General features: G+C 43.8%; 1 pseudogene; it reads left to right on the plus strand.

The window, feature by feature from the left end:
* LOC105290967 overlaps positions 1-3,238 on the plus strand; it is a 10,790-nt pseudogene extending 7,552 nt beyond the window's left edge.
* Positions 3,239-17,570: the final 14,332 nt, after the last annotated feature.

Below are 17,570 nucleotides of genomic sequence, written 5' to 3' on the forward strand. Positions count from 1 at the left end.
AGAGAGGATGATGGGAATTGTTTTTATGTCCTAATCTGTTTTCATCCCCTAATAGAGCTTTGGTCCCAGACAGACCTGAACTTGAATCCTATTTCCTCTGACTTACAATCTGTTATCTTTTTGGTGTTTTTTTTCATGTCTGTTCTGCTTATTCTTCTGTTTATAGGCTGCCATTGCCCAGGCACAGATGGGCCCAGAAGACTGGCTCAGACAGGCAGAACTGGAGAATTCTGCAGTTCTTAGAATGATGCAGGCTGTGTGCAATGTACCTGCCCAGGTGAAAGTCATCCTTATGGCCTGTGGGGTTTCCAGTCACTCATTTTCATCCATGCGGCAGCACTGGGACCCATCTTCGTGATGTCAAGAGCAACAGCAATTTCTGAAGGGAAAGAGTCTGTTATCTTGAATGATGGATGCATCTCTCTGGGCCTCGGTTTCCTTATCAGTCAAATGAAGACAAAAATGATAGCAACAACATCACGCGGTTGTTGCACAAAGTATGTGTCCCCTTGTGTCCCACTTTATAAACATATTCAGATAAGAACTTATAAATAATAATCATGCTGGGTTTTCTTCCTTCTTTGGTGTGAGTGTGCGTGCATGTGCGTGCGTGCGTGCGTGCGTGCGTGTTTGTGGAGGGCGGGGGATGTGAACAGCATGATATTTAGCTGTCTTGGACTCCTGGGCTCCGAAGCCAGCCTACTGCTGTGGTTCAAGTTATGGCTCTCCTCCTTACATAATCTGGTCAAATTAATTTCTCAGTGTCTCAGTTGCCAGTCCGTATAGTGGAGATGATAATACAACTTTATCTCGTAGGTCGTTAGGAGGGTTACATGAATGAATATACGGAAGGTGTTTAGAACAGTACCTGGCACGCAGTGTACTAGACGTGTTGCTATCAGGTGTAAGCGTATTATTAATTGAACGCTGCTATTATTTCTGTTAAGAATGATAATGATAATCATTACTCATTTGATGTAGAGGATTATGACAATTGGGGGAGGAAAATGATGAAGAGTATATAGACGTTGAAGTTATTCCTTGATTCAAATATGCTCAACCTTCATTTCTACTTTTATAAAATGGAGATGATGTCGTCTACCCGTTGGGGTTAAAATGACACTAAAATGAGATCATGGTGGACCAGCCTAGGACACAATGGCTGTTGTGATCATCTCTCATTTTTCAGGGAGGGAAGGAAGGGAGGTTCAGACATCTGCCCATGGAGACACAAATGGTCTGGCCACGTGTTTCCCAAATTCCCTCACCCTCTTCATTCTCCAGATGATGCCTTGTCCGAAGGATGCTGGCAAGTGCTTAGGGGCACGGGCCACTAGCAGTGACCAAATCCATCCAGGCCAGACAAGAAAGGCAGAAACTCTCCTGACGTCTTTCAGTAATGACCAAGTTTCTATCCCAATGTCACAAAGAAACATGAGTGGCCTCCCCAGATGACCTCCAGTGACCTGAAGGTGTTTACTGAAGGAATTGTGTTAAGTTTTCATAACATCTGCTACCAAGCAAAAGTGAAGAGTGGCTTTCTATTTGGTCGAAAAACAGCTGAAAAAGAAATACTAATGAATATCAATGGGCCCTTGAGACCTGGCCTCAACATCATTCTCTGACCCACGGGTAGAGGCAAACCTTCATTGTTAGATGTCTCAGCTGCAAGGAAAGATCCACAGGAATTATCTGGGGATGTCTTGATAAATGGGGCACCGCAACGTGCCAATTTCAAATGTACTTCAGGTTATGTGGCACAAGATGATGTGATGAGAACTCTGACAGCAAGAGAAAATTCACAGTTCTCAGCAGCTCTTCAGCTTCCGACGACTCTGATGAATCATGAAAAAAAAATTTTTTTTAAAGGACTAACATGGTCATTCAAGAGCTAGGTCTGGCTGAAGTGGCAGATTCCGGGGCTGGGCCTCAGTGTTTCGTGGTATAGACATGGTCCGGAGGAGAAAGGACAAGTACTGGAATGGAGCCTGTGACTGAGTCATCCCTCTTTTTCCTGGATGAGCCCACGACCAGCTCAGACTCAAGTTCAGCAAATGCCGTCCTTTTGCTCCTGAAGAGGATGTCTACGCAGGGACAAACCATCATCTTCTCCAGTCACCAACGTCGTTATTCCATCTTCGAGTCGTCTGGTAGCCTCGCCTTTTTGGCCTTGGGAAGACTAATTAAGGTTCCACGGGTCCGATCAGAGGGCTTTGTGGGGCTCTGCATCAGCCGGTCACCACCGTGGGCCCTGCAGACTCCTTCTTGGCTGTCATTTAAACAGAGAGGACGAAGATGGGAAAGCCAAGGAGACCGAGGACCTGTCCGAGAGAGGTAAGCCACTTGTGGAAATACCTGAGTTTTATGTCAGCTCCACCTTCTTCAGAGAAACAAGAGTTGAGTTAGATCGACCCTCAGGGGTTCAGGAAAAAAAGAGCATAGCTTTCAAGATCACCTCTGCCACCTCCTTTTGCCATCAACTCGAATGGATTTCCAAGTGTTCATTCAAAACCTTACCGGGTAATCCCCAGGCCTCCACAGCTCAGACAATTGTAACTATCTTCTTGGGACTGGTTATAGGTGCCATTTTCTATGCTCTAAAAAGTGACCCTATGGGAATCCAGAATTTCTGATGAACCAGAGCCGAGGTGTTCTTCTTCCTGACGACCAACCAGCGTGACATCCGTGGAGCTCTTCATGGTTGAGAAGCAGCTTTTTATGCATGAATACACCAGTGGATTCTACAGAGTGTCATTTTATTTCTTTGGAAACCTGTTACCTGAGTTACTACCTATGAGGACGTTACCGAGTGTTATATTGACTGGTATAATACACTTCTCGTTAGGATTGAAATCAGCGGTGGAGGCCTTCTTTATCATGACATTTACTCTTATGGTGGCAGCTTATTCGGCCAGCTCCATGGCACGGGTCTTAGCAGCAGGTCAGAGTGTGGTATCCATAGCGACATTTTTCACAATCATCTCTTTTGTACTTATGATTTTTTTCAGGGTTATTGGTCATTCTCAGAACTATTGTGCCTTGGCCGTCACGGCTTCAGCAAAACTTCACCATTCTTCTATATGGCTATGAGGTTTTGCAGCGTCATGAATTTTGGGGACAGAACTTCTGCCCGGGACTCAATGTTAACAGCAAACAATACCTGTGGCTTTGCAATATGTACTGGCAGAAAATTTTTGATAAACCGGGGCATCGATCTCTCACCCTGGGGCTTGTAGAAGAATCATGTAGCCTTGGAGTGCATGTCTGTTATCTTCCAACTGCCCACCTAAAATTGTTCTTTCTTAAATATTTTTCTTAAATTCTTCTCGAATGTACGATTTGTCTACCCATAAAGAGGGAGCACCTTGATTTAAATATTCAAGGAAAAAAAAAAAAGGACAGTGAGAGTCTCTGGGTTTTCATATTACGGAAAGCGATGGTGTCCTGAGAACTGATGCAAAATTTATTTGGGGGATTCTGTCCAGTCCATCTTTTCTGAAAACGTCCCTCAGGGGAACCCTCAGCCGCCAGGTCCCTGACATGTGACCTCACCTCCTATTACGTGTTTGGACCAAGGTTGGGCACCTGATCCAAACTGGGCCAGATTCACTCTGAGGAGCTGGGAATGGGATACTGAGTTCCTCTAAGCCTTTCACCGCAATGCGGCCAGAGTGATCTTTTTAAAAAGCATTCACCTTCTTCCTGCTTCAGACACATCCGTGCTTCCCTATTGCTCTTGGAATAAGAACCTGTATAATCTGGCTTTAGACAGGATGGACCTACAGGGTCTCATTCCACGCCATCTCACTTCTTTTTTTATTTTATTTTATTTTTTTTGGTGCGGCAGCCATGCTGGCCTTCACTGACCCTTGAGCTCACCATGTGCCATAGGGCTTTGCACGTGCCTTTCCTTCTGCCTGCGACACCATTCCCTCTACTTGCCTCCTCGTCTTTCCAGTATCGTTGCCATGGTTACCTTCTCAAGCAAACCTTCTCTCACCTCCCTGACTGGGTCGAATTTGTCCACTGTGGGTTTTCACTGCCCGCTGTCCCCTTCTGTCCTAACACCAGCCACAGTTACAAACTGCATATCTCTGTGTGTGATCATGTGATTAACAGTCACATTTCCCAGAAGACTCCAGGCTCCACAGGGGTGAGGTCACTGTATTGCCAGCACCTGGCATAGTACCTGGCCCATAATAGATGCTCAGTAAATACTTGCAGAGCAAATGCATACACATCAGGGCTAAGTAGAGCTACACGGTGAAATCCACATGCCACTGCTGCTGAGATTCAAGGGCTGTCCTGGTCCTTATAAGCCCTGAGCATTGCCCCGCCTGCAAACATCACAAATGCTGGCTTCCTCCTTTGTGGCCGAAAACTCCTATTCTTCCAATATAAAAGCAACTAACTCTAATACAATAATTCTTCAAATTTACTATGACTCTAAGCCATTAACACCACCACTTCCTCCATGTCCATTAGCCCCCTCTTCTTTTCACGCCCATTCTTATACTGATTTCATGGCCCATTGCTTGCAATTACCTGCTTCCAAATGCCAGCTTACTCAATATCCTTGATTTCTTTTCTCTTTTCACCATATCTGAACCCTAGCAAAACCCAACCATACACGCAGTAAGCTATCTGCCTTCTCTGTGCTATACCTGAGCTGCTAGAAACACCAGACAGAAAACAAAACCAGGATACTGTTTTGCACCCTATGATGCTTTCCGACTGAGTTTGCTTTCCTGCTCTCCAAGACCCAATCCAACCTTGTAACGTTGTGGTGATTAAGAGCTAATATATGTAAAATGATGAAAATATTACCTGTCACATGGGAAGTACTCAGTGAATGTTGGCTATTGTTGCTGTTATTATTAGTTATTACTGTTATTAATGTACCTTACTCTCACCTGATGACCTGACTTCATGCTTAATTGAGAAACTGGAGAACATTAGACTCATATAACACTTTTTTTTTGACATTTAATATACTTTATATTAGTTTCAGGTGTACAGCATAGTGGTTAGACTTTATATAATTTATGAAGTGACCCCGCCCTAATTAGTCTAGTACCCACCTGGCACTATACATGGTTATTACGACATTATGGACTCTATTCCCTATGCTGTTCTTTATATTCCCATGACTATTTTATAACTACCAATTTGTACTTCTTAATCACATCACCTTTTTTACCCAGCCCCCAAGGCCCCTCTCATCTGGCATCCACCAGTTTGTTCTCTGTATCTATGAGTCTGTTTCTATTTTTTTTTTGTCCGTTTATTTTGTCCTTTGAATTCCACATGTAAGTGAAATCTTATGGTGTTTGTTTTTCTCTGCCTGACTTATTTCACTTAGCAAAATACCCTCTAGGTCCATTCATGTCATTGGAAATGGTACGATTTCATTTTTTATGGCTGATTGCTATTCCATGGTACGTGTGGTACCCCAACTTCTTTATCCGATCACCTATTGATGGGCCCTTAGGCTGCTTCCATATCTTGGCTGTCGTAAATGGCACCACAGTGAACATAGGGGAGCTCAGACTCATCTACCCTCGCTATCACCAAATCTCTAAACCTCCCGGAAGCTCTACTGATCTCATTCTTTTCCCAGAGTCACCCGTTACATGTGATTTAGACCTTAAACACTTTTCCTTTCTTACACCTTTACATTTTCCCATTTTTCCTTTTGCTATCCTGTACCACGAAATGCTAGTCATCATCTGAATGAACGTATTTAGTCGCCAGCTCCCACACCCCATGTTCTGGATAATCAGATCTTAAAGCATGTTCCACAAAAATGGTGCTTGGTGGAAAAAGTCTAGGAGAAAGATAAGCAAGGGAAAATCCTATAAAGTCTCAGTTGATTCATGCATTTGTTTCCTGAAAGCCATTTCCTTCAGAATTGCAATTCATGACCACAGAGCCATCTAGCTGTGGTGCTTACATGTCTAAACAGTGTAAGAACAATCCTGACGGAAAGACCAGCTGAATTAATTATATTAGGCATCATGATCTTTAATTAGATCAACAGTACATGCCTTGGGAAGCTTTTACTATATTGGCTAGGCCCTCCAAGAGGTTCTACATTAATACTAATCCACAGGAAAGTGCTCTGAGAAAAAAAAAAAAACCAGTAAATTCACAATGAAAGGATAATTTGGATGAAACTAATCATCATCGTCATAGTACAAAAGCAAAGGTCAGCTTATAAAATGAGTCCAGGGCGTTGAAGACCATGCCCTCTCTGCCACAGCCTTAGGGTCACCCACTAACATGGCTTTTAAAGCATTATTGTTGGCAGATACAAACGACAATTCCATTTCCAGTGTGCACTAGTCCATTCACAGACAAACCCTTGCAATATACTTATAATGATACCACCCAAGAAACTTGCTGAATAGAAAACAGAGCACTCACTGAGTTTATGAATAACCAGGGAGGGGAGAGGGGGTGTTGGAAACCTAGCCAATAGGTCTGCCTTTAGTCCTCATTTAGAACTTGGTTTTATAATAACTCATCTACTAAGGATTCATATATATCCACATAAATAAATAAATGTGTGTGTATATACACGTGTGTATATGTGTGTGTGTGTATACAAGGAGGGGAGAGAGAGAGGAAATTACTGTGTACTAGGAATGTATACAAGTGCTACTAATGCCTCTTTCCTCATTATTCTTTCCTTGTTTTTTTCCCCTTCATCCTTCTCCATTCCCTTTCTTACTTTTGAGGACTCTCTGGATTTGTTGCAGATTTCAATATTGTTTTTTAAAGATCAGATCCGTCTGCCTTCAAATAGGATAATATGGCAATTATGTTGGCAATAATGTTAATAGAAATGATAGTGGTTGCAACAATGATAACACGATGACAGATAACTTTGTTGATTTCTTACCAGGCATGATGTTTAGCACCTATGACAGATCCTTCTACAATTCTCAGTTTATTGATAGAGAAACTGAAGCCACAGAAAGGTGAACTTATATCACATAACCAGTAAATGACAGAGCTGGAGTTCAAGTCCAATCCCTATGCTCTTGGTCATTATACTACAGTAAGGACCTCAAAGGAGGTATCTACCCTCTTGGCTCACCTGAGCAGAAAAGAGCTAAGACATTCTGTCCATTTTACAGATAGGGAAAACAGAGTCCCAAAAAGGGCTGTATTATCCCCAAATACATATAGGACATACAAGGAAGTGAAGAGCAACCAGCCTAGAGTAATTTCATAACTTCTGAGTGACTCTGTTGTGGCTCACTTAGTGGATCACCAGGCTACCTGCTTGGGTATATTTAAAGACACGGTGAATGAGGGGACAGCTTAAACCAGCTGTGATGCCATTGGATATCGATGTGATGAAAATCCCTCTTTTTAGAGCACGTGATGGTCAAGGCAAAATCTGGTTTATTGTAGACCAGTTTAGACTTGGTAAATCATCCATAATCCTTGGAGGTCTTGCAATCTACAGTAGCAGTGTAGACTAAACACGGCTTGTCTACCAAAGGTAGAAGATAATTCCCGACAATTTCTTTGAAATAGGAATTGAAGTATAAAGGTCACTGTTGAGTACTACTGTCTCTAACAACAAACCTCAAGAACAAAGAATTGAAATGACATACTCTTCCATTCGTGGCATATTATCATCATCATCCAGTGGTAGGAGCCTCTTTTATTTTATAATTTTTATCGCCCCTTTTTCCTAACTAGATATCCACACTAGTGCACTTGATATACTTCCTTCAAGTCACCTTCCATGTTTTATACACATTTTAAATAGACCTATACCCTTGAAAAAACATGGTGTGCATGTTTTGAATTTACATAAATGGCGTTATGCTATGAATCCCATCCTGCTTCTTGCCTTTCTTCCCTTGTACTAGGTTTTTGCGATTAGCTCACATTGCTCTATCTAAATACGGCATCTACACCTCTGGTTTTCTGGTCATCTACTACTCTCTGCCTTCACTCACTGACTCGAGAAGAACCAAAGGATCGTCAAACAGCCACTGACTCAGCCAGCTTTTTTTGCGAACAGGAAATATAGGCATTTGGCTTCTTTTTGATTCTCTTTCGGGTGGTATGAGAAAAGAGAATATCTTGGATGTGTTTCTGATTCCTGATTCAACCGAATAAACAGAATGAAAACTGCTATGTTTGGGGTATTTGCCGTGCGCCCGGCCCTAGGTCAGGCATAACATTCTTAACTTTATTCCCATAACAACGCTGTGAGGAAGAGAACATCATCTCCATGTTATCTGATGGGGACACTGAGGCTCAGGGAGGCTTTACAGCTTGCTCAGCCTCCCGGAGCTTATAGGAAGCACAGTTAGGATTCAAATACAGCTTTCCTCAAGTCTGCCCACAACCCAATTCCAAGTGCAATCACACAGAACAGGGCCAGTACGTAAGTGAACTACAGAAACCCTGCATCTGAACTTGGCCCCGTCGTTCACATAACAGTGCAGAGGCGATGGCGGTTTAGAGGAAGAGAGAGAGGAAACTTGAGGACCCATTTTTGAGGAGCACAGCATTTCTGGACAAAGAAAAGAGACTAAAGGTGAACTTGACCCAGCTGAAATCCTGCAGTAAATTAGCAATGAGTGGTGTAATTTTGTGTGTCTAGGTGCCGTTGACTGACATACAAGCCCTGGGTCATCGTTAGAATCCGTGTTTGCTACCTAAACAAAGAAACAGACCGAACACCTATGAAGCAAATCCCGAGATCCCTCAGCCTCTCTCCGCCTTTAGGCAAGTTTTATGTTCTCTGCAGAAAATCGGACTGCCACCGTAAGGGACCCCTGCCACTTCAACCCACTATGTGCTAATGTCTCAGTCTGACTTTGTGCAGAAAATATAAAGCTTGCCTAAATGAAGAGGTAGGTTGGGGTCACCAGGGACAGATGCTACAGATGTGTATGTGACCTTGCTGGTAAAGTGCCCACTCTCTGAAGCCAGGTGCAGGTTTCCTGAGGACCATGCAAAAGAGATAAAAAAAGGGGGGGGGTGAGGGGAGCAGGCCTGGGAGCCCCAGTACCACACAGCCACCCTGGGCTTTCTAATCCATCGACAATTCTAGTGTTTCTGTGGCAACAAGTGACCTTTTGGTTAATAGGACTAGATTTTTCTACCCCAAGTTATACATCTTTCCGCAGTCCACATCTCTGAAAGCATGCTGCAAATGACCATTGATCTGTACATTTATTTTCGTGTTTTTCTTCCAGAAAGGCACTCTCATATCAGCGATATGTCTTACACGTAGGGCATCTTAGAAGCATGAGAAGATGGCAGTGAATTTCATGTAGGAATGGTTACTTTTGTTTAGAGGAGCAGATAAAGGGGTCTGGTCTTCACCTGGTCTGGAACGGAGGGACTAGGTCACGTACAGACAGCCCTCATTCCTTAGGAGATGTGCAGAGGTTAGGATGCCTTTGCTGTCACCAGAGCTCTCTGAAAGGCCCCTAAACTGATTGATGCATGTGTATGTCCACTGAGCTGAGCCTAGAACCCATCCAGCCTCGGGTCTGTGCCTGTGCATCCTAAAAACAGAGATGCATCTGCAGAAGTGGGTCCTTTCCAGCTGTGCCTTTGGGCCTTGGAGGCGCAAGTCATTCTCAGACTTGCCTGAGCTGCCATGCTCATTTTTGTGGTGGGGATGGGGTGGGTGGGGGACACAATGAGGGAAAAGGCGGACACTAGAGTATTAACCTCGAATGGCTCTCAGTGGCTGGTTCGAAGATGTTGTTCTTACTCATAGAATCCCTCTTCATTCTCTAAAGGAGGCTTTGGCGAAGTCAGAGTGAAGAAGACTCAATCTCAGACAGAACCAGCTGTTCCAGGGAACTAGATGTCCACAGTGCCTTCTATCAACAGTACATTAGGGACCTATGAAGGGCCTGCAGGTCTCCCCACAGTAATAACGACCGTCAGTTATTGAGCCCTGATGTGCGAGCACTAAGCTAAATTCTTTACAGGAGTAAATTCTTTTGTACAAACTGCCCCAGTCAATTTTCATGAACAATCCCCATTATGCAGATGAGGTAACTGGGAATCAGAGAGATTAGGTAAGTTTTTCAAGGTCAGAGAGTAAAAAGCGACAGAGCCAGGACTCAAACCCAGATCTACGTCATTCCAAAGCCCAGCCTCTTAGACATTTATCCACACTGCTTGCTACTAGCCACTTATTTATCTCCATCCCTCAGGAGGCTGCCCAGGAGGTGGACAAAAGAGGCTTCTAGCCAGACAAGATAAAAACAACCAGGAAAGCAAATGGTGGCTGCTTCATTATAAACACACTCTCCTGTCTAACTTGATTTCCTGCCCTTCAGGAGCTCGCAGACTTGTGGGTGGCAGAGAAGAGAGACAAAAAAAAACAAGTACGACGCAGTGTGATGAGCAGAAGTAAGAACCGAGGCCCGCCGGTGTGCCAAGGAGGTCGGAAGTGCAGAGGAAGGGAGTGAGAGCAGTTTCACAGTCAGCCCCGGGTTCTGCCCGCCCGCCCGCCCCACCCTCCTCCTTCAAGGCTGCGATGGCTCTGGGAGGAGAAGCTGACACTAAACCGAATGAAGTCGCTGTTCATTCCTTGAAGTTCATAGTCACCCCTCTTTCACTTGGAAAAATTGATGTGTCGGACATTTATGATTCATCCTTTGATCTGTCTCCATATCTACAAAGCATAAATAGTGTCAGCTGGTGAGGCCCGATTGCTCCGATATTTCAGGTTTATATTTTGAATAACACCAGACTTGGTTGCCAATCCTGGTAAATAATTTACTCTAGTCTGAAATAAAGCTCCAGGCAAGAAACCTGAGATCAAACATGGGAACTGCAGTACCAGAGCAAACACTGCTATCCTGCGAAGAGTTTTTCTAAATTCACTGCTGGAAGAAGAGGGAATGACAACAGGTGATACATCAGCCAGGGTCCTCCTGGCTACCGCCCAAATGAAATGGTTTCGCTGACACCAGTGGAGGCTGGAGAGATAAGCATCAGCGGTGAACGTGGAGAGAAGAAATGATGGCTGAAGATTTCTTCCGCGTTCCAGCCCCGAAACGTTTCTTCCCCGACCCCAGACCCTCGGCCTTGTGCAGGCTCAGTAGCGATGTCCCGCTGCTTACGTCCCCTTTGAAAAAGCATTCTAAGCCACAGGATGCAGAAGAGTAAAGGAAGGGAGAGCACAGTCTGGTTTCTTCGATGTCATATATCTGGGGTAGAAATCAGAATTAACAAATGCGGGGGATTTATTATGATATGGGAGTTTGTTTAATGCTTTTGTTATGACCTTCCATGAAAAAGGCAGAATTAGAAATGCGCCTGCAGTATGATCACAGTTCACTTCAGGTCAACAGCAAAATTTCCAGGGAAAAGAGACTGCAAATAAATGCATTCGCATGTTATCAGTGGTTGCTTTTGGGTGATGGGAGGATATCTATATGGAGCTCTCCTTGTCACTATAAAAGGGTGATGGATGACCTTGTTGGGAATGTAGGGGCCACTGTATTGTCTTGAGATGACCTTTCAAATTGGTCTGGATGGGAAAGTTTTGCCTCTGTGATGGGCATGGCCAACCTTGAAGAAGGAGAATCTTCCTTCGGCCAGCAAATTTTTGACAACTGGGAAGGATATCAGTTGGCTCTTGATTGGCAGTGACTCTCTGGGATGCTGAGATGAGAAGCATCCCGAAATCAGTAAAATAAAAGGCCTGATTGATTAGCGATGTCTACCTGGGTGCAGGAAAGGAAGTGGAAGCAGGAGATGCTATATTTGCCTTCTGGGTTTGAAGTCGGCCGCCTAAATTCAAATCTTGGCTTTGAGCTTGAGTTTTTGAACCCTAATTTTCTTGGATTTGTTACTAACGTGTGGGAATGAAATACAATGACCTGAAAGGAGGTAGCTGGCATGAGTAAATGCTCAGTAAATTCCTCTCTCTCCTCTTTCCTTTCCTTTTCATTCTGCAGGACACAAAGATCCTAAAAGAATGTGTGCTATTTTCAGAACTCTCGCAAATGCAGCACAATTCTAATTCCACCAGCTGGTGAAAGGTCCCAGGTTACAGAAGAATTGGAACATTCTCTCCTATCTGCCTGGCCCACTTCAGACAGTTGAGGGCTGAGTTCTAGATGTCAGCAGCAACTGTAATACCTGCTCTCTCCCTACAAAGACAGACATGATATGGCTGACAGGCTCAGAAGATAAGACATTTTAGGACTGAATAGTGTTAGGAGGACCTGCAGGAAGAGGAAAAGAGAAAAATACGTCAATTCACTGGGCACAATGATGAGCTAAGCAGATCACAGATGGAATTTTGAGAATTATTCCTCCACGGCTAGAAGCCTGGAACTTTAATAGTGACATATTCCTGGAGGTAAAGAATTTTTTTTGATTGGGCCGAGAAATGCAATTCCCATCCATTGGAACTTCAACTGCAGAATATCCAATTTTGGATTTTCTGTGGCTCTCATTTTCCTCTTTCGATTCTATGTATCCAGTCTCTTAAGAAATGGCTATTTTTAAGCCCTGGTCTGGAGAAAAACAGTTCAGCAAAATTCTGATAATTAGTCCTGGGGACAAGTGGCCCACTAATGTAATTACCATTTCCAATTCGATAGAATTCTTTGCTGAAGACTGGCAGTGTGGTGGGTGGCAAAGTGTTTAAGTTTTGGATTCCATCTAGAGTGGGTTTAAACTCCAATTTGCCACCTAACTTTCAGCTTCTGAGCCTTGGGTCTTCATGTATGGAATAAAGTACTACAGGTACTTACACGTTTCAAGGCTTTTGTAAGACCAGAAGTTTATGACTCATTTATTTTTCTAACAGATGCCATTAGTGCCCAGTATACCTTTCCCTTGGCCCACGTCTAACTTTAGCTGCAGCTGAATGGTCGCCGCCAGTGTCCTGTCTCGAGGCTCCACTGTGTCTCTCTACTCTTCTGTCTCAGGCCACACACAGGCAGAGCCTAGAATCACGGGAGAGTTACCTCCAGCATAGCAACCCCTCCACCAATGGTCGGGGCGGCGTCAGTGGATAAACGTCGCAACCTCCCAGCCACCAGAGAGGGCGTGCTGAGCTGTATTCTACGCAGTTCCTCAGAGGATCCCCCAAGGGATGCTCTTTTCCCACAGCAGTAATCAGCTCAATAACACCCCCTTTTATCAGATGTCCTTCCTTTCTCATCCCACTTGTCCTAACCCTTCATTTCTCCTTTTAGAGATAGATACACTCTGAAATAAAATACCTGCACCCAAGTTTTTATCTCAGGTCCTATTTTGGAAGATTCAAACTATGTTGATGATTCTAACACTTCCTCCTTCATTTCCCACACTCATAGATGACCCAAGTTATCCCTTACAGATTAAGAAAATCTTTTCTTCTCTATTGCTCTGCCCACCTTTATCTTTCATTCTTAGGGAAACAGTTTTTCTCTCTCTCTGTCTCTCTCTCTCTGTCTCTTTCTCTCTCTATGTCTCTGTCTCTCTGTCTCTCTGTCTGTCTCTCTGTCTTTGTCTCTGTCTCTCTCTCTCTCTCTCTCTCGGTCGCTAACACTTTTATGTTGTCTTGAAGAAGTCTGCTTCTCCACCAAGGTCATTCTTTTCAATTAATGGCATCACCATCCCCTGCGTTGCTGAACCTAGACACCTGGGGATCATCTTCCTCTCATCCTCTAATCAATCACCAAAACCTAAATGTTTCTCAATTTTATTCATCCCTCCAAATTAAGAATGGTGAACCTTGTTGAGTATTTGCTATATGCTAAGCATCTTATGAGCTTTACAAGCTTTATCTCATTTATATCCCTGTAGGTATGGTCTGGTACCATTTTTATCCCCATTACAGAGACAAAATCAAGACACAGAGAGGTAAGGAACTTGACCAAAGCTGTTCGAGTGAGGAACCGGAGACCTGGAGGGCTGATCCATTCCCTAATTGCAGAGCTCATTTGTTGCACCTGTTCATCTCCCATGGCGTCACGTCCCCATCTGTTCCCACCCTCTCCATCACCTCCACGATCTCCCTCTCACGGGGCTTCTTCCCTTCTACCTTCATCCATGCTGATGTCGCTCTCCCGTTCCATACAGGAGTCTTACATAAATGATTTATTGAATGAATGAGCCTTTAGATAACCCATTATTGTTCCCACACATAGGGTTTGCATTAACACTTATTTGTTCACTGTTGTTTGCCATTACCAAATAGAGGTAAATAATTTGGGGCTTTGGAGTCAGAAAGGCCTAAGGTCAAGCCCCATGGCCAACACTTAATACTGATGTGACCTTGGGGGACTCCCCTGGACATGTCCCAGCATGAGTTTCCTCATCTGCAAAATAAGAATTACAAATAGCTTCTATCTCGCAAATTTGTTGAGAAGTGAATGAGATCATTTATCAATGCAACTCATTCTTCTATGTTTCTGCCACATTACGTTTATTACTCGTTTATTATCAGATGTCCTTCCTTTCTCATCCCACTTGTCTTAACCCTTCATTTCTCCTTTTAGAGATAGATACACTCTAGTAGTAGCAGCAGCAATAGCAGGAGTAATAGTAGCAGTAGTAATATTACTAGTAGTAATAGTAGTAATAGTAAATAATAGTAGAAGTAACAGTAGTACTAAATCCAGATGTCAAGAAGATCTTCCAACCACACGCAATCTATGAGAGATGGACATAAACCTCGGTTCCATGGCTAGGGGAAGTTCAAAGACTTCTTCAAGACTTCGATTAATTTTGAAGGTCATTTGGTTTCCTTCCTTCTACCCTTGGCACTTAATGTCTATTCTCCACACAACAGCCAGAAAAGGCCTTTAAAAATTCAAGTCACAATGAGATATCGCCTCACGCCTGTCAGAATGGCTATCATCAATAAATCAAAGAACAAGTGTTGGTGAGGATGTGGAGAAAAGGGAACCTTCAAACATTGTTGGTGGGATTGCACAATGGTACAGCCACTATGGAAAACAGTCTGGAAGTTGCTCAAAAATTTAAAAATGGATATATTTTTTGACCCAGCAATTGCACTTCTGGGTATTTATACCAAGAAAACCAAAATAATAATTCGTAAAGATTCATGCACCCCTATGTTCATGGTAGCACAATTTACAATAGCAAAGATATGGAAACAACCTAAATGCCCATCAACAGATGATTGGATAAAGAAGTTATGGTTCATATATACAATGGAATATTACTCAGCCATTAAAAAAATGAAATCCTACCATTCTCAATGACATGGATGGACCTAGGTGTTATTATGCTGTGAAATAAGTCAGAGAGAGATAAATATCATACGATTTCACTTATATGAGGAATCTAAGGAACAAAAAGAACAAACTAATCGAAAACAGACTCACAAATATAGAAGACAATCTGGTGATGGCCAGAGAGGAGGGAGGTTGGGGGGCTGGGAGGAAGGGGTGAAGGGTTAAAGAAGTACAAATTAGTAGCTGATAGATGGTCACGGGAATGGGAAGCACGGCATAGGGAATGCAGTCAGCAGTAACGTAATGGCTAAGTGGACAGTCAGGAGAGAAAGAACAATCAGGGAGATCGTTTCATAAACAATATAAATGTTTAACCAATGTACTGTATACTTGAAACTAATAATAAAATTAAACTTAAAAAAATACTCAAATCACATCTTGCCACTTCCCCGCTCCAATCCCTTCAATGGCTCCCTATCCCACATCCTGCCCCGTTCAAGGCAATATCCGGATTCCTTGCCATTTGACACCCCTGCTGTCTGGTCAGCCTCCTCTCCATCCACCCTTCCCTGAGCTCGCTCTTGCTCTGGATGTGCTGGCATCCTTGCTATTCTCAGTGGGGCCAAGCAATCGCCATCTCTGGGCATTTTTGCTTGTTCCCTCCGCTTAGAGAGGTGTCTTACTCCAGACAGCCTACGATTCGCCCTCTCATTTGATTCAGATCAGCGCCTTCTCCTCAAAGAGGCTTTCCCTGACCACCACGTACCATCATCACACCATCATCCTGCCCTACTATATTTTCCTTCTTAGTACTCAGCACGCCAGTTAAATTAAATCTCTCCCCCACTAGCACGGAAACCTCATGGGATCAAGGACTTTTCCATTTTGTTCATGGCAGCAGCCCCCTTCCCCCTCCCGTTCTAGGAGCGTGTCCAGCACCTGGTCATGTTCAGTATTACTTGACCAAGTGGCAAGAAACTGATTCGACCGAATTGCTTCGTCTCCAGATCATCTTGCCGTTTTCCCTGGCTCCAGCCCTCACCGTGCTAAGCCAGACACAAAACTCAGCCTCTTCCTTCATTGCCCCAAAGCAAACACTAACAGAAGTGCTCGCAGAAGGCATCTGTGAGTTGGTGGATTGTACTGAAAGCTACGGGATTTCCCAGGGCAGGCAAAGAAGAGGTTCCAAAATAATACAAGAAACGTTAAGAGGCCACTGAAATGTAGCACCCTCTCTTCCTCACTCACTTTCCCCATTCTGTTTCCCTGCCCTGTACCCTCCTTCTTTCTCCAGCCTAGGAGCAAAGCCACCTTCCTTTCATCTGGTCACTCGAGAGACCACATGGCCTTTTCTTTCCTTGTCTTCCTCCACATCCCCACCCCAAAGTCCAAGCATACGAGCTTTTCTTCCAGCCCCAAATGGCATCTCAAGGGATTTCTGTCAACAAAAACGGTCCCCCACATATAAAAGAAATTCTGATGCCAACTGATAATATAATTAAGGTTTTCACATCTGCCACACTCGTGTGAGTGTAAGATTGTTATCCCCTTGGGAAGAAGAACTACGTTGTATTGAACTTAGAAAACATTTAGAAAGTACTCAGCCATGTGACTGCCTCTCTGTAGGAGCTGGGTACCCGGAGATAAAATGAGGTGGATTTGGCTCTCCACAGGGCTACGGTCTAAGAGGAGAAATCAGCTTTAGAAAACAGCTATTTCCTAGTTAGGTAATCAGCCTAACATTGAAATATGTGTAAAGCACAACAAAATACAGAGGCTGTATCACAATTTGGAGTTGTTTATTTCATGACTCTTCCTCTGTAATCTCCTTGAAGGAAAGATTTTTCTTGAAGAAGGACTAAGACTCCTTAGGGGAGGGTGGTACTGAGGAAAATGGCATCTGAACAGAGTTTCAAAGGGTGAAACAGAGACGTGGGGAAGAGTATTTTGGACAGACGGAAAGCCATGTGCAGAACAGCTTTGATTTGGGGGCAGGGGGACGATAGGTGGCTTGGTAGAGCTGGAACATAAAGCAAGGCTAGGGGATCATAAAAGATAGGATTCAAGAGGCACACAGGGTCCAGCTGTTACCACATCCTCTGTGCTGAATCTAGCCCAGCGCTAGCTTCAGAATAAACATGCATTGTAGTAGTGGCCTTAACTTTTGGATTGCACAGTTCCATAGCATCCATGAGAGACATGTGCATTCTCAGATCTCAGGTATTCTGATTTAGGACTTCTCTGGCAGAAGTACTCAAAGGGCTGTCCACAGACCAGCAACATCAGCATCTCCTGATGACTTGTTAGAAATGCACACTCTCAGGCCCTCCCAGACCTTCTGGACCAGAAACTCAGGGGGCAGGACCC

This window comes from Pteropus vampyrus, unplaced genomic scaffold, assembly GCF_000151845.1.
Source record: "Pteropus vampyrus isolate Shadow unplaced genomic scaffold, Pvam_2.0 Scaffold40, whole genome shotgun sequence".
Taxonomy (NCBI): Eukaryota; Metazoa; Chordata; class Mammalia; order Chiroptera; family Pteropodidae; genus Pteropus; species Pteropus vampyrus.